At 42.4% G+C, this 18,761-nt stretch overlaps 1 long non-coding RNA gene across 1 annotated transcript; it reads right to left on the bottom strand.

The window, feature by feature from the left end:
• Positions 1–2,886: 2,886 nt before the first annotated feature.
• On the bottom strand, positions 2,887–7,430 carry LOC137165383 (uncharacterized). Its single transcript, XR_010923357.1, has 2 exons — positions 7,334–7,430; positions 2,887–4,155 (listed from the first exon to the last, which is right to left on the bottom strand). It is a non-coding gene; the product is annotated as an uncharacterized lncRNA (long non-coding RNA).
• Between the last annotated feature and the right edge of the window lie 11,331 nt (positions 7,431–18,761).

Here is an 18,761-nt window from a genome sequence, read left to right on the forward strand (position 1 = left end):
AACAGGGTAGAAGCCGCAATCTTTCCTTTATAGAGTGCCACCTCCCCTTAATTAATCATATACCTTACCCCCAACAACATTAATGGTAGACACACACATACACATACTGAGGTGACAGAAGACTGATGTGTCTTTAAGATAATCAAATGCCTTCATTCTGTCATCTGTCTCTTTCCAGAACAGCAGCTTTTGAATGGGTGAGACAAGCAACTCAAAAGCTCTATGAAGTATTTGATTTCCCCCAATAATGCATTATTATTTTCCCCCATCTATCAGAATCTGTGGGGTTGCTATATGCTGAGAACTGATCTATTATAATTATTTAAGGAAGAAAACTCAAAATTTGCAGTGTAATGTTGGCTTTTTTTAATGGGTAAGAGGTTACTGCAGTCAGCAGCTCGTATGCTTCTGCCAGAATGTTCATAGACTAGGGGTCTCAACTCTGATGCAATAGCAGACCTTGTCCAGGGAAATTTTTCATTCTAACACTGGAGTATAAATATTTTATAAGACAAATAGTAATGGATAGTCCCCAGTTACTGGGAGAAGATCATCATGTACCAGGCCAGTAACTTGCCAAAGACAGGCTAGCAAAGCACTAAGAGTTAATGTCTATTCTGACTTTTCCAGCTGTATCTGAGAGCTCAGTCTGCAATATCACTTTTGTTGCTAACCCAGTACCTGTGGGTTCTGTTGAGCTGAGCTGACTCCCATGGCCTCCTTCCAGAGAACTTGTCTCAAATGCAAAAGGCTGCATGAAGAGCAGCCTCAAAGTTTGTAGTTATCTAGACAGATCAAAAATATTTGCAAAAATCGTTGAATAAGCTCACAGACAAAGCAAATTCTAGAGTCACCTCTCTTTTTTGAGAGCACAGGTGAAACACAAACCAAAAGGAACCTCCAAGAAGCACCTGGTCTTTCATTAGTTTGTAACAAAATGTTAAAGTTAAGACAGCATGGCCAGACACATTTATAATGCCCTCATCAACAACCAAGCTAAATCTGGACTTTCTTGTTTTGGTTATATCTGTGACAAACTGCAACCAAACCCATCCTCCTGAGTGTCAGTGCTGTTTTTATATCACTTATTAAATTACAGAAACCTAATTGGGAGAAATTGAAGATTATTAAAACAATAAGGCCTATAATCCCTATTAGACATGGAAGTAATTTTTCTTCCACGTCGATTTGAGACGACTGTAGCCCTGTCTTCGTTATGAAAACGAGTATGCTCAATAACTACTCTAACATCGATTGGCTGGGCTAGAGTCTTCTAACCAGGCACAAAACATAGGTTAAGTGAGTCTTCTACTTTGCCTAGAAAATATTTTTAAAAGCCATAGCTGACAGTGGCCTATGCATACTAGATCTTTCACGGGGGTAAATTGGGTATAAACAGGTGGTACTTTTCCAAGCTCCACCCATGTGAGTCACCAAAATCAGATTCCAATCACAGCAGATTGTGCAGCTATTTAAAATGTTATTGTGTTGCCACTTGGCTACACAAGGCTACTTGAATATGCCCAGGCATTATAGTAGTCTCTTTGGCCTTTTTTCCTCCTTCGTGGCGTCTCCCAAATGCTGCCTATTTGTGGAACCAAAAGAAGACATTACTTGCAGTAAATTGTGAAGATCAGGAGTTCGGGGCTATGCAGAGGTTTTCCAGGGGTACATCAATTCATCTAGATGTTTGCCTAGTTTTACAACAGGCTACATAAAAAGCACTAGCGAAGTCAGTACAAACTAAAATTTCATACAGACAATGACTTGTTTATACTGCTCTATATACTATACACTGAAACGAAAGTACAATGTTTATATTCCAATTGATGTTATAATTATATGGTAAAAATGATAAAATAAGCAATTTTCAGTAAGTGCTGTGACTCTTGTATTTTTATATCTTATTTTGTAAGCAAGTAGTTTTAAAGTGAAATGAAATTTGGGGTAGGGTCCGCAAGACAAATCAGACTCCTAAAAGGGGTACAGTAGTCTGGAAAGGTTGAGAACCAATAGTGTAGATCTGTGACCCTCCCAGTCCCTTCACACCTGAGGCATGAAATAGTTAAGTCAGATGTCCAATGATAATTTAAATGTTTACATTGTTGACTCCTCACTGAGATGAATAGGGCAGTTCACACCTCTCTGAGCTATTATTCCAGGCTCTCTGCCAATGTAGGCAGACATCTCTGTATTGGCTGCACTTGGTTCATATTTTTTAGGCTTTCTTCACAACAACAACAATTAAAGACTTGCTTTTTAATAAAATCTGAGATCCTGGAGAACAATATGGTAGTTTTAGAGAGGTGCTAGTACAGAACAGATGTTTCCAGGCTTAAGTTTGTCTGCTAGAAAATATTTTCTTCATGTCTCACAGGATTGTAATGCAAAATCGGTAAGGAATGCTCCACATTATTTAAGATTTTTTGTTTTGTTTAAAAGTATAAAAGGGTTTTTTGCCCCTCGAAATTACAAGCTTGAAGCAGCTCTGGGTTTCAGCAGAAGCAGCATAGCCCAGATGTGTATCAGCACTACTGTGCTGAGCATTGCTCTAATTAGCTGGGTTAGGAAGCAGGCTCAGTCCAGCAGGCTCGGCCGGAGAGCCAAACAGGAACCAGTTTCTTTATTTTCCTCCCACTCTCCAGGCAGCTAGTGTGGGTGCTTATTAGTCACTTGAGCCAATGAACTCACCCATTATTGAAAGGAAATGACTAATTCTCCTCCAGTGAGAGGCTGCTAGGCCATAGTGAAGCTGTCAAAAATCCCTCTGACAGCTAAAAAGAAAGCAGATGATGGGATATAAATGCTTCAGCCAACATAGAAAAAGAGAGAAAAGGTTGAAGGGCAACAAATAATCCCTGCAAACAACAGAGCCTATCGTAACAATAGTTGTTAATAAACTCTCACATCCCTACCCCAAACACCTGCACATTAAATATAGTAACTGTGAGAGCATAACTGAAGCCAAAACATATTCAAAAACACTCAGTAGGCAGACTGCAACTCTGCTGGAATGCCTTTCTGTTGTGCCCGCCCAGCTACTGTAGCCCATATGTTCCCCTGTCAGGGCCTCATTTTACATAACAGATGAGGAACAAAGGTCTGGCACAATCAGTTATCTCCTAATGTGACAACCAACAGCAATGCTTCAGTGTCATTCCCTTTACTGTGATTCTTCTGTGCATCTTTTTACTCAGTGTTCCAGATTCTTCATATACTCCATATACATATTCTCACTGAAATCCACAGAGCGTTACAAAACTCCAAATACAGAGACCCATGTGCACACTGGAGGGTAGGCATCTCAGTTACATGACTGGGTTACTATAAAAAGCCAAACAAACCCAGAGAACAAAGATCCTAGTATTCCTCAACTGATGCTCACTCCAGTTACTATGAGACATGTGCATGCCTGAAAATGCACACACACTCAAACGCTGAAGTTCTTACTCAGAGAAAACTCCCAGTAGCTTCCAAGAGACTCTTGACAGGTAAGGAATGGACTTCATGATATGTCCCTCTGGGCACACTCACTCGTACACAGCACATAGTCTCTCTCTCTCACATGTGCACACAGACACACACACAGCATCAATTTTTCTCCCTGGGAATATTCAACTTTATTAATTTCCCATTGCAGTTGATGATAATTATTGCCATGCAAGTAAGATTCATATGATGGTTTCTGCTTACTATCTATGGGACAATGCAGGCTTCTGGGCTGAAATGCTACTTCACAAGCTGTTTGTTTTGTTCATAGATCTTGTCCAGTCGAGGCCCACTTCACACTCAGCAGGACTGCCAAGGGAACAGCCCTTGTCTCTAATGGAAGGAAATGACCACTGCTGTGAAATGACTTGTTTATCAAGTGGTAGCAGCTAAAGGGTCGTGACTTCTTTATGGCTCTTTGGAAATTAGAAGCTAAAGGCAGGACTGAGACTGATTTGAAAATAGGCTGGTGTCTAGGAGTGCAATTGCAGGGTGGGGCAGGCAGCAGAGGAAGAATTTCGCTTGCATTGTCTGCATGAATTCAGAGTGCAAAAGGTAGAGAGATTAATGTAAATGAATCATCAGTGCCCTCCCTTTGAGGTGGGCAGGCAGCAAGCTCTTGTTCAACAGCATTTCTCTCTCCCCGATCAGAAGAAAGAACTGTGTCTGAAAAAAAACACAAACACTGGGTTAGAACTAGGTGGGGGATGTCATTTTCTCTAGTGTATTTTATACTGTGGGATCCCAAAGCATGTAACACAATGAGGAGTTAGAATCTACACCTCCCTTGGCACTCACACATGGCCAGATCATGAGGTGGCTAAAACTGAGGCTATCTGCAGTAACAGCCACCTTCTTCCAATCCCTTTGCAGATTAACTGCACCAGTTCAGAAGCCTGGACTCTGACCCTCTTGTCCATGTATAACTTAATCCCCATTTCACATCACCCCAGAATCTGGCCCGTTATGTGTGAGTGCAGGTGGACGTAAGTCACACACACACACAGGACTGGCAGAGGAGGGTAATGCAAGGAAAGCCCCAATGCAGGGATGGGGAGGAGTGTAACATGGGTGTCAGTGAGAGAAGCCCCTTTCCCTACTTTAACATGTTGTGTGTTTCACACACAAAAAGCAAACATGGACTCTCAGCCTAGGTGATTTACTGTAGATTAAGGAAAGCAACAAAGAAAGAACATGTCCCTTGTTCTGCAAGATCCTCTATCTTGATAGTCCTCCTGGCCCAGGCCCTTTGCAGACAGTGAGAACTGCATGGAGATGACTTATATGTACAGGTGTAACACATGGAAACCAGAAGCGAAGATTCATGTACACAATTTAGACCTACATATGCCTTCACCCTGCTCCTTGAGCTGGACTTCTCCTGGCTGCAACATTGTCCTGACTGACACCAATGCAGAATCCCTTTAGATATATACCCGTTTATCACACATAGCGGAGGGGCTGAGTTACAGGTTGGTATATTGGCTCTGAGCTGGTATAACAAACACTGATGGGTCAGAAGAAGCCATAAGTATCCTGTAAACATACTTGGACTCACTTCTGAACTAACTGTGCTAATTCAAACCATCCTGAGGCCTTCCTTTCTCTGCAGAGCTGCCTTCTGACCTCCCCTAATGCTGCTGGGCCACGGGGCTAAGCCACAGTTACAGCCTGTAAATATTTGCAAATATAGTAACCACCCACCACCAGGATTTGAAGGGAATCCATAGTTAAATGGCAAGACTAGACAGAGGGGATGTCGGTGCACACCTATGGCACCGTAACAGTGATTACAAAAATAACAGAGTGAGCATGTCTTGGAGGTAGCTGTCTGCCTGGCAATAGCAGCTCATTGTTTGGGCAGAGTGGGGAGAATCACCTGATGCAGAGATGTTTGACCTTTATTCACCAGGGAATTTGCAGCACAAAGTTCCACATTCAAACCCTGAACTCACATATGGTTGGAGGAAGTCCTGTCAGGCCTGAAAAGTCCCTGTGGGGGGAGGGAGAATAAAATCCTGGCCCCACTGAAGTTAATGATAAAGCTCCTAATGACTAAAACCGGGCCAGGATTTCATGCAGAGAGAGTGGCGCCTCCCAGCTCTCAGTCAAGAGACTGAACCAGGTTATTCCAGCTGACAAAAAGGAGACTTTATCCTCCCACTTTAGAAAGGTCCAGTGAGTATCTGTTTCCTATGGGGTGCAAAGGTGAAGATAGCTTTATTGCCAGCTGTAGAGGCGATTTAATGCTGTGGAAATGAAAACATCCTGCTGCCCAGCTATGGAGAGCAGAAGAAATGCAGGGAAAGGGTATTCAGTTCAGAAGCTCTTTGAGGACCTGCTTTCTCCTGGCAGCAACCTCAAGTGACTAGGCTCTTTAAAGCTGTCTGCTATTTAAAGGCTAGGTGTCAGTTGTGTCAGAAAGATCAAGCTCAAAGAGGGACCCGCTTTTGAGCAAGATTCTGAAGGTACACCTGTCAGTCTGGCAGTGTTAACTTTTTGTGATTAGAAAGTGGACATTTACATATCTTGACACTCAGATTCTATATACAGAGTCCTGTGAAAATATAAATTGCTCTGTGTGAGAAGGGTTGTTATTAAATTATTCTGCATAAAGGTCTATGTGACAATTTGGCCCTAAAACTTCAGTTTAATTGTGTATCTGTATTGTATTTATCCCAAATTGCACTGGGCTTTTGTATTGTTATGCCATCCATATCCCAACTACACATCCTTCAAATATGTACCCCCTTAATCACTGCTCCGCTATGATCTGTATGTTCATTACTATTACAGTTTTCAATCTGTTTCTAAAGAGATTCAGGTGTGATGAAATCCTTAGACGAGACTAAGTAGTTGTATGAAAATCAGTGATGACCAGAATTATTTTTATCTGTTTGATTCCAAGAAAAAGCATGCAGTGCATGCAGAAGAATGAAGACTTGTGAAACAATAAAAAGACCGCAGGATATGCAGCCTTATACCTAGAGAGATCAACCCAGGAAATTCATTTTCCTGTTCAGCAACCACAGCATGTTGCTTTGCAGATATTCAAGCGTTTACTGCACAAACAGTCACTCAAAGTGAGATTTGAAGAGATAATGTGTTTCCTCATCCATAAAATACAAGCTTTCTTTAAAATGTTTTGGGCAACATCATCTCTCCTTCCATATCCAGCTCTCCTTATAGGACACCACCTTTTCCATTGAGTCTAGAGGGTGCTCGTGGGGTCACTATGGACTCTCAAACCATTCAAATACAACTACAGGCCTCAATGACATAGGCAGGGTGTGGGGACTCAATAACATGACTTCACTATATCTGACTGCATTCTCTCAAGAGACAGGGTAACTCACAAATGAAAGAAGTGTCGTGAGTTGAATCTCTCCTCCAGTGTTTATTTATCTACATCAGAAAACCATCTGTGTTATCAGGAACAACTGGCAGTGATTAATGGAGAAGAAGGGGTTTTGCTGGTCAAGGTTAAGGTGCTTTGGCAGAACTGAGTCTCAGGGATCAGGAAGGGACTAGTGGGAGTTGCAGCAGGTAAGGATATAGGTGTGATATCAGAGTTTAGGGGTAAGAGTTGATAGATTCAGGGCTACTACAAAGCTCACAAAGTCTGCTGCCTTCGCATCCAGGTTATATTATTCAATTATATTATTCATTATTATTTAGATTGTAAGTTCTTTGGGTTAGGGACCACTTCTTTCACTCTGGATATGTACAGCACCTAGCACAATGGCATCTCGATCCATGACTTGGGCTCCTAGGCACTACCAAAATACAAATAAATAATAATAATAGTTATATTAATAACAATTACAGATTTTTAAAGTCTCACCTGATTTCTTTCCTTATAAATTGTGTTCCCTGCTAGCCCATATCCAGGTACTGCTGCTCTCTTCCTGTCTCTAGGAGTGGAGATAAATGTATCTGGGTGCTGATTAGAGAAGGGAGTAGGCTGTGCTGTCAGCTGGGCCAGGGCTGGTATATGCTGATACAAGTCCCTCATTTAATACTGTTTAATTGCTAAATAAACTGATCTAATGAGTCAGTTGGTGCAATAAAATGATGTAATGTGTAATATATCTGAACTAGTAACCTCTGGTGTTCTGTCTGACTATGTTTGCTCAGGGTAAAAGCAAGGAAGTGCATGCAGCTTCCTTGGAGACTCAGAAGTAGGATAAGAGGCTCTGTAGATTCACACTAATGAGATAGCCTGGATGTTATAGAGACCAGGTGAGGAAGGGAATATCTCTTCCCAGCAGAAGTTGGTCCAATAACAGAGAGACCAACTTTCACACTTACACAGAACTCTTCTAACAGCACTGCATACCCACCCAGGATGATCATTCTGAAAGGGAGGAAGCACCCGGGGTGTACAATGGTGCTGGCTAAGGTCAGTCCTGGTTTTTTGGGCCTTTCTAAATGTAGTCCGTGGATATACTCATTGGAGGGTTTAGATGTTAGGGGAACACACCCACCTTTTTCCTTCTGTCTCCTACAAATCTCATTCCTGCAAGTGAGTGCCTCATCCCTTCCTATTATGGTTGCAGAGATGTGTGACCATATTTAGTGTTCTATACAAAGTTCAAACCTGACGTCCAACTTTCACTTTGCTCTGGCTTTGTTTACTTTGTGCTTAAACTCCTCAGTCCGAGACTCTCTAGCAGCAGCAAAACCCCATAACCTGATGCAATTTGCAGGATATCTGCTTCAGTTAGAAGTGACTAACACTTAAGACATTGAAAAACACACAGGGAGGTATCTTCTATTTTATCTATGTATAGACTAAAATGGCTGCAGCCAATACTTATCTAAGTGTTAGTATGGTTTTGGAAGCAAAGAATGTTAGAAGGGTTAAGGTAAGAGGTCAATAAAACTGCACAGAATGTGTACTTGACTAACCAGTGAGAGGACAGCATGCAGGAATTAAATTCCCAAGACCAAGTGGCATGAAGCCCTGGGTTCAGTTTCTGAAACAAGCAGCCATTTTATACAAACTAAGTATTTACCAAGCACTGGATTGAAAACTCTTTCAGCTAGAATCATTGAGCATCTCTGCCAGTCCAGCACTATTCAGTTTATAATTTGTGCATCCAACCCACTCCACATGTCATATCACATTGGATATTCCAAAGGAGTATGAAACCCCTGGAAGTAATAAAACTGCATCTCTGCAATCATAATAGTAAAAGATCAGATTGCTCTAGCAATCTTACTGGGGCTGCATCTCTCTGCACTAGGTCCTAAAGTAATGAGCATGCGAAACCTGGGACAATCAGGAACCAGAGGTGAGCCTACAGCAAATTCCCATGCAGATAGCAGCAGTCCTGTCCCTCCAATGTGTATACTGCCACAAAGTCTGTAGTATAAGGTAACTCTGTACAAACAGGGTTGCAGGAATAAGGCAGAATGGAGAAGGATGTGTAACATATAAACAGAAGCCTCAGCCATGTAACCTGCATTGCGTGCACCTGCTTCTTTGTGAATTGAACTCCAGCATTCTTCTTCCAACTTCATTTTAATCGAAGAGAGTTAGGTGTAGGCTTTAGTGAGGATTTCCTGTCACATCCTGTACGATGCAGTAATGTGCCTAGACAGAGCTTTTAACTGTGCCACTGAGAGTTCACGTTATCTGTGACCAGCATATACCAGTAATAATCACACTCCATTTGTGATCATTTGCATCTCTCTCTCACACACACACCTAATCACTCACCTAAGGAGCTGCATCTGGCTAAGGGAATAGAGCAGGGCCGAAGACCCATTGCTTCTTGTCTTTCCATCCCTTTCCATAGAATGAAGTGGCACTTCCTATGGGCCAAGCACTGGAATACTCATCTATATCAGCTTTCTAATGCCTGAATGTGACATGTAGGGACTTCACGCTGTTATTGGGGAAGTGGAATCAGAATCTGATTCTACCCATTCCCTTGTTCTCTCTAGCTCTTTGCAGCTTCAGGAACAGAGATTCTAGAAGAGAAATGCTTTTTCCTTCCTCTACTCCACCCAGTCCTTACCATGCTGCCCCTGTCCCACACTGCACCGAGTTACTGAGAGTGTCCATAGTGTCAGTGATTCACTCTTTGCATTCTGTGCTCAGAGCTGAAGAATCATCATTTGCTGCTCAAGACCATGGCTATCATCTAAAGAAACATAGAGAAAAATATGCTTGAGCAGCTACAGCTTCATATGCTCCATTTTGTGAACAGCAAGGAAGGTAAATGGTTCCCCCAGACCCTACACATTGTCTCTGCTGCACATCCCCTTCATTAATATTGTGTCATTCTTCAGGGCAATGGCTTTGGGCTCTTGGCCAAGCTGTGCACAGCCCCCAAGGTGCTGGAAAACTCCTTTATGGAATAGAACTAAAGCTCATCACGTGAACAAGCAAGGTCTCCCTGTACCTGCGCTGCTTAGTGGGAATAACAGGATTCTCCTGCTTATATAAATGTAAAGCCCTCAGCAGAGTAATCAGGGAAATATAGAGCTGGCTCTGACATGAAGCAAGTTCTCACCAGACAAACTGTTCACCCTGAAAAGGGCTGGAAAGAAAAGTCTCAGTCAAATTCCTGCCTCCTTTTTGTTTTAGTTATTCACCTAAAAGCTGGCAAATGCAGGGTGTGATGCAAACTGTGCTTTTTCCTGGCCTCTGGGACTGGCAACTCTGCCATCACACTCCCCAGAGATCTGATCCTACATGCTGATGCCATGATGTGGAGATAAAGAACATTTGGTGTGTTACATTTAGAGAAGGTCACTACTAGTATATTACTAATTATGTAGCTGACAGTTTGCCCATGTGAGAACTGCTGATGGGTCTCTATTCTTTGTTTGTACAGTGAATTGAGAGCATTAAAGCATCTTCAGAAAACAAAGGAAACAAACCCTCATAGGTTTAAAACTCAAACCCTAGGCTCATGAAGGCAGCAGGCAGCTCGTTATGCTTCTGAATAAATCTAAATGGCACTCAGACCTAGTGTGTGCTCTGTAGCTCTTTGTAAATGGGCAATGACATCTAGCCAGCTGTTACGGTAGGTGGTTTGCAGTATCCTATGAGTCACACATGAGTAAAGCTGCAGTTCCTGCACAGTACTGTAGGCACTAAGATCCGGTATTCGCCACAGAAACGTGGAAGCACAAACTAACAAGGGAGAATAGAAAACAGCTGGGAAATGAATTCCCTTCTGATCAGTATTCAAAGAGTTACATCCATCACCTCCGACTCTGGAAAGAAAGGAGACCCTGTGAAGACTGTGGGTTTCTCCTTCGCCTGGAGTCTGCTTCTCCTTTGTATGTCTCTCAATTTATTTTCCCCAGGGGTGACTTTAAACACTTGGTCTTTCTTTCCTGTGGACCCATTTGGTTAACTTGATACTCTATTGAACTTTACAGATCAGTCCATGCAGTTTGGTCTCTACGCCTTTATATTTTCTTTCCTTGATGCAGATGCAAGGGAACATTTTCCCAGAATCCTCCTCCACTTCTCAGGTTCTGAGGGGTTGGAGCAACTTGATATTAGTATTAGTATTGTGCTTTCCCTCCACTAAATTCTGATAAAGCGACAGACGACTTAGCAGCCTCACTGTCTGTTTCTTGCATTAGATACTATTTCCCCACCCGTAGAGGTTGTTGGCATGCTAACAGAGAATTGAAATTATTTGTTCTAAATATCTTGAATAGCTAAGTAAATGCTTCCAATTTTTCTCTGATCCCATTAGCTCATTCATATCCCACTGGATTTGGGCTCTGCTTCTCCAGGCCCGTGCAGATTGATTTCTTGATGAAGAACAAAATTCTGTGTGTTCTTAAGTTTCTCAGACTACTAAAAGAAGCGATCAGACACAAAAAGGAACTTTCTTGCTCCTGCAGATTAAAGAAGTATTTATTCAGAAAGCATCATACAGGAAGTGTCTCCCATTGTTAACAAAGAGGCTTTTCCCTAAGCAACTGCTTCCTCTTTTATGATGTAGTCAGTTTGGAGTGATGGGAGTTATTTTAATGTCACTTTCATCAATTCTCACAGGTCAAATGAAAAGGGAGACTGAACTGTGGGGAGAAACCTGCAGGTTATAACACCAATATCTGTGGTAATCAGTGCAAGTAGCAAAGAGAACTCTCGCTGGACTCTTCCCCACTTTGACAGCCCTGAGGTGCATGTATTCGATTCTAGCTACACACAGCACAGGCCTGCACCAATTTTCTATAAGTGGCATAGTAAAGAATGTCAGTTACTGTCTAAAGCACAGACAGACATGAGAAGTTCTCATTACTGGTAGACAAAATATAGGAGTTGCGATTCTGGACCAGACCATGAGTCCATCTAGTCCAACAGCTCTGAGTGAGCACTCAGCCATCTTAGCACAGATTTCGGTGACAGCCTGTCTGCAGAGAAAGAAACTTGGAAGAGAGTTACCACCCCTTTGCCCCTTATTGTGTCAACAACAGAAGAGGTGTTATAAGTTCCGCCTTGTTTCATAATCCAGTAAGGAGACTCACTGGAGCACAAGTCTGCAGGAAGTTTTCCGTACTGAGATCATCACTTAGATCATCTGCAGCACACTGCATCTTTAAAGATCTGCACAGGCAGTAAGTATTCTTTGCAATGTGTCTATGAAATAAGAAAGGAATGACCTAGTCCTCCAAAGCTTCCAGTCGTGTTCTCTGACCACCAGACAATGCTGCATCAAGTAGCCAATCCTCCAGGTCTTAATCCTGCTGAAGGAGTAATGCGCTGTTTATATAACGTAATGGGTACCAGGCACTGTCAACTTTGCAATCAGCACCCCCTCTGTACTGTGGGAAGTTAATTCCAGATAAAACACACCTATAGTGCAATCTCTACAGATCCTGGGGAGGCATGAAGGGCTGTTGACTCTCAGACTTTCTTAAGATGCAAACATTATCTCTGAATCTTTCAACAAAGGAGCTGAATAGCTGCAGTGAGCAGCACTGAAAAGAGGCCGGTAGTGTTCTCCCCATGCCCTTCCCAACCCAGAAAAGGTTTACTTGACTGTCACTTTTCCTCCTATGAGCCTTTGCAGGAGTCTGGGCAGCTGACAGAAGCAATGCTGTGGCTGGGTAAGGACAAGTTTCCAAAGCAGGAGAATCTCTGTGGATGGGTTGGGAAAGCTGATTGGTGGGAGGGAGAGTAGCCTCAGGAAATACCAAAGCCTGAATAACAATAGTTTAGATTTTAGATTACACTGTGTCCTTATGCACATCAGATAAGATTTTAACTGATTGGAATACTGATTTGCAAACCAGTTTGTTCTTCTCTCTGTAACACAGGAAATTCCTCCAGGAACTCTGATGCCTAGATACCATGGTGCCAGGTGCGCTATGGAGACATCTGTGTAATGAGCCTGGTCAGGAAAGATGGAAGTTTACCAAGTATCAAGTAGGGCTGAGGGCTATACTGACACTTCTGGAAGAAAAAGCTGTGGGAGTGGTAATTTGCAGAGAGCATCATCGATTCTACCCTCCAGGGTGCGCTGGCCACTGCATAGGGCAATGAGAGTCTCTGTACATTTGTAAATGCTCTGGGCCTGTCCACAGCACAGGGGCAGTAACATCAGGGAACATGATTATGTCACAGTTTGCCTCCACCCAGTTACAGCATGGCTCCAATCTGAAGTGTAGGCAGAATCTTAACTATGTTCATAGCCAGGCTACGGATTGGTCTTGACCAGGCCCTCAATCTCTTTCATACACACATTGTTGTTTTCCAGAAGAGCCTCTTCTGGAGGGAGAGCAGCCAGATCTAAAGTACTTGAAAAAAGAAGCAGTCTGCCCGGATTCCAGCCCAACCTGAAATACAGGATCTGCTGGCAGAGGCCTGCTTGAGGTTGCACTTGTAACTGGCACACCACATGCAGAACCTTCACTTAACCACTTCACTTCCTCTGGTGTTGCCAGAATTAATTACACAGGTTTGAAATCTTAGCAACAAAGAAGAATTAACGTTTACCTCCTAGCTGAACACAATTGACATAATGCTTTCCAGCCAATGCAGCCAAGAGAATCCCTGCCAAGCTGTGAGTCAGACACTGGGATGTGCATCACTCCTCTGGCCACACAGTGCTATGCCAGCTTCCTCTCAGCTCTCTTTGGGGAGGGTCCCTGCAGCTCCCTCACCTTTGACCAACTGTTACTTTTGTCCTGACTTAACCTCCTCCAAAGCCAGAGATCAGGTTCTTTGCCTCAGGAGCATCCAAACCTCCACTGCAAAGCTCAGTTGTCATGGGACTGAAAAAAGGCAGCAAAATGACAATTTAAAAAATAGCAGAATAAAATCAAAGCTGGAGTGCCCATGTGGGCAGCTAGGTGGGCCGTCAAACTGAGTTACCATCAGGGCAGCAAGATGGACCCTTACATTGCCCTGAGTTCTGTCTCTTTCTATAGCAGCACATCACTCTACACTCCTCTGGAAATCTGCAACATGACCCACCATCCAGAGTCTAGAACAATTGTTGTGTAACTGCAGGTCCTCTAGTTATAACACTGTGAGACTGTCAACCAAGGTGTTAAATTTTATCATCAGAATGTTAGACTTTACCTGACTTTTCATTTCAGATTTCAATACAAAACTAAAATAATTTCTAAGTTGCAACATATTTGATTGAGTTCATACACCATAACCCTTCATGATTTCATCACAAGTCTCATAATATATGATAGAATCATAGAATCATAGAATATTAGAGTTGGAAGGGACCTCAGGAGGTCATCTAGTCCAACCCCCTGCTCAAAGCAGGACTAACCTCAGCTATATCATCCCAACCAGGGCTTTGTCAAGCCGCAGCTTAAAAACCTCTAAGGATGGAGATTCCACCACCTCCCTAGGTAACCCATTCCAGTGCTTCACCACCCTCCTAGTAAAAAACTTTTTCCTAATGTCCAACCTAGACCTCCCTCCCTGCAACTTGAGACCGTTGCTCCTTGTTCTGTCATCTGCCACCACCGAGAACAGCCTAGCCCCATCCTCCCTAGAACCCCCTTTCAGGTAGTTAAAGGCCGCTATCAAATCCCCCCTCACTCTTCTCTTTTGCAGACTAAACAAGCCCAGTTCCCTCAGCCTCTCCTCATAAGTCCCTAATCATTTTTGTTGCCCTCCGCTGGACTCTCTCCAACTTGTCCACATCCTTTTTGTATTGGGGGGCCCAAAACTGGACACAATATTCTAAATGCGGCCTCACCAATGCCGAATAGAGGGGAATAATCACTTCCCGTGACCTGCTAGCAATGCCCCTCCTAATGCAGCCCAATATGCCATTGGCCTTCTTGACAACCAGGGCACACTGCTGACTCATATCCAGCTTTTTATCCACTGTTACCCCCAGGTCCTTTTCTGCAGAGCTGCTGCCCAGCTCGTCGGTCCCCAGTCTATAGCTGTGCATGGGATTCTTTCTTCCTAAGTGGAGGACTCTGCACTTTTCTTTGTTGAACCTCATTAGATTTCTTTTGGCCCAATCCTCCAGTTTGTTTAGGTCACTCTGTATCCTATCCCTACCTTGCAGGGTATCTACCACTCCCCCCAGCTTAGTGTCGTCCGCAAACTTGCTGAGGGTGCAATCTACCCCATCCTCCAGATCATTAATAAAGATGTTGAACAAAACCGGCCCCAGGACCGACCCCTGGGGAACTCCGCTTGTGACCGGTTGCCAGCTAGACATGGAGCCATTGATCACTACTCGTTGAGCCCTATGCTCTAGCCAGTTCTCTATCCATTTTATAGTCCATTCATCCAACCCATACTTCTTTAACTTGCTGATAAGAATACTGTGAGAAACCGTATCAAAAGCTTTGCTAAAGTCAAGGTATATCACGTCTACCGCCTTCCCTACATCCACAGAGCCAGTCACCTCATCATAGAAAGCAATCAGGTTGGTCAGGCATGACTTTCCCTTGATGATGTTTTTCTTTAAGCCTGAGATCCTGGAATTCTGTGCTTTTGTGAGAATATCAGATTTCATTTTTAATATTTTAAGTTTCCAGCCCTCAAGGTTCAAAACAAAAGGCAAATAGAAACCTAATATGTTATGGTTGGGGTTTTTGTTGTTGTTGTTTTTGTTTTTTTAATCTGATGATTTTTAAGTCAATTTCATGATTTTTGGGAGCCTGACTGATACTTTTTGTACACTTTGAGTTCTCCCATTTCAAAGAATTTTTCTGAATTTGTTTAAGTGGATGGTTGACCACACAAAGGTTGGCCAAAAGCCAAACTCAACCGCACAGAGAAGGGACTTAATGGTTACCTTGAATAGCTTGGATCTTTAGAAAGGGTATCCATCCCCGTTCTGGGTCTGAGTAGACATCCTCCTCTAGGAGTGCCTCTCTGCTATCTGGAACAACACTTTCAGGCACAATATTAAACTTGCTAACATTTATATAATGAATTCAATTCTTTCTAAAAATGATAATGTGCATGAACCAAGTCCTGCAGTCCTTATTCAACCAAACCCCAGTGAGCTATCCTCTGAACTCAGCTACTCTAGTGGAACTCCATTGACTTAGTGGGATTTTAGCCTCAGTAAGAATTTAAAAGGACTGCAGGATTTGTACATAAATCTGAGAAACTCTTTCTTGATGGGCCTACAATTTGTGATTGCAGATATTTATATAACAGTATACATCACCCTAACCATTCCTGATAGCATGCCAGCTAGAAAATGTTAAGAGTTCTATGGTTTGAAGGTCTCTTGGCAGCCGATGTTATTTATGGCAGCTAATTCTGTATTTACTTGATCTTAAAGATATTTTTAAATTTGCAAATAGCAAATAAAAACGAAAACTGCAATTCTACCCACACACTTGCTCTGAGCTTAGTTGTCAGCATCACACCCCGTTCTCCAGAAATAAGGATCTGCAAACATGTCTTGTGGCAGAATAAAGTGGTTTGAGTTAGTGGGAGAAATGGCAACAATTGCAATATTCCACTGAGTTGCAAAAGGCAGTGTTGGTAAACAGACTTTCAAATTCTAAATGGCTGTTCTGTTTGACTGTGTCCATGAACTCTTGTTATTACAAGTGTATGTGAATGGAGTTTTGTTCACATGAATGTTTGGGAAGGCTGTTGTTCATACAAATATCTGATGGAACAAGAATATTCACTGTATATATGTATGTTGTTTACTATTCATTATTATGCTTTTAATATTTCAGCTCTCCAGTCAGGGAACAGAAACAATATAATGTAACTTAAATGACTAAACATCCAGTGTGAATCTAGTGAAGCAATCTTTTTGAACAATTATCAGGCTATGGGCTATATTCATACACATCAAGATCCTTAAAAAATTGAATAAAATGCAACCAGCTCTCCCACATTTTAGACTTTTTAAAGAGCTTCTGGGGAGTGTGCAAACTTCTAATTTGTCCCGGTTTCAGCAATTCTAAGGAAGTGGAATGTCTGTGTAATTAATAGACTACTGTGATCTTCTGTGAATTGTTGTTTTAGAAACTTGTCTTAGGAGCAACAACAGTCTGTCATGCTTAGTTCCCCCAGGACAGAGACTGTTTCAGAGGAGCAGAGCATGGACAATACATATTGCCTATCTGGGAATCATCCCAGACACTTGGCCTGGCAGTAGTGAGATTCCATATGTATAAATCCCAGACTTTACTGAGTCCTTGTCCTTTGCTCTCTGTTGAATCAGTTGCTTATTTCCAAAGTAAAAAAATTACTTTTCTCATGCTGAGGAAACTGGCAGTACCAGTTTTAATTCCACAACGCTTCACTTTTAGAAGAGACCTTCTAAAAGTAACCGTGGAGTTTGTTTTCAGATATTTAAGCAGAGGACATGTCCTACCCAGAAACACATATGCACATGTTGTACTGGGTCTCCTGGATAGATGGAGTTTAGGTCCCTTGTTAAATGAGAGACTGTGCTGAGATTTTAAATGAATTTCCAGCAGGACATCTGGAATTGACAGCAGAGAGCGGCTTCTGGAGAAATCCTTGTCTGCATCCTGATCATCTCTACCTTGATATCAATAGGTTTGAACCTTCTCCTCCTCAATCTGCTTGCCTTCAACATCTGCCCCTCCATTCTACCTAAAATCCACTGTAAAAGTAATCTTCTTATCCTGCTTCTCCAGCTGCCTTTCCACTTCCTTAATTTCCTCTCTTTTACAGCTTTGCATCCAAATATCTCCACCTTCCAGGCCATACAAAGCCTCACCACTTCTGTTTGCGTCTCTGCTCTCGTCTTCTGCCCCCCTTCACTTGCCCAGTCTTCTCTCCTTTTACTGCACCTTTTATCTGCCTTCCACTTCCCAATCAGAGGGAAGACCTTGGTGCATCATGGGACGTATAATCCATTAAATGAGCCCAACCTGGAGAGGAAAATAGGTACTAGAGGCATTCAAATTACAATTCCCATGAGACATTTCATGTGAACTCAGATTAATGTAGATTCAACCCAAAATGAAATAATTAATTTTCATTTTTCCAGGGGAAAACTGAAAAAATGTGACAATCAAAATTGTCCTGCGGAATATTTAAATTTCATAGAACCCGCATTTTCCAATTAAAAATCATTTAAACAGGAAATTCCTAACCATTTTAATATGACCTAAGCAGCCAAATATGAGATTATGTGATGCAGGGCTACCCAGCTGTCAAGCTCTGCTTTATAGAACTGGTCACTTTCACTTTGACACAGAGAAATAGCCCCGTGATAGACACATTCTTCCTGTTCACTTGCTTGTCAGATAGGGCTGTTGATCTGCTCATTAAGGAAGAAGAATCCTGCTACCAGAATCTGAGTGTGCTGCTTTCTACCATGAGCTGCTGTGGCTCTTTGTAGGCAGCAGTAGGGATTTTTAGTTTAATTTTCCAGAGACTGGCTAAATTATTAAGGTGATAAAAAGTGTTTAACACAAATTATAAATGTCACAGAAAGCCCTCAGGAACTTCCATGGTAAAGAAATAAAGTGGCATCTGAAAACTCCACATAGCAACAATACACTGAAGAGTATGTCCTGCAGCTCTGAGACAGCCACCAGTCATCAGGATGTATTATAGACCGATTAGCCTCACAAAAGGAGATTTTAGGGAGATAAGGTGGGTGTGATAATATCTTTTATTGGACCAACTTCTGTTGGTGAGAGAAGTTGGACCAATAAAAGATATTCCCTCATCCACCTTGTCTCTCTAATATCCTGGGACCTAGTTACACCTACACTGCTTACTAAAAATCATGGACTGACCAGAGACACTGGATTCATGGCTTCTTATAACGTGTAGCCCTCTTACAAGCCCC

The sequence above is a fragment of the Emydura macquarii genome, unplaced genomic scaffold (genome assembly GCF_026122565.2).
Source record: "Emydura macquarii macquarii isolate MOO-44397 ecotype Brisbane River unplaced genomic scaffold, CSIRO-AGI_Emac_v2 contig_2768, whole genome shotgun sequence".
NCBI lineage: Eukaryota > Metazoa > Chordata > Testudines > Chelidae > Emydura > Emydura macquarii.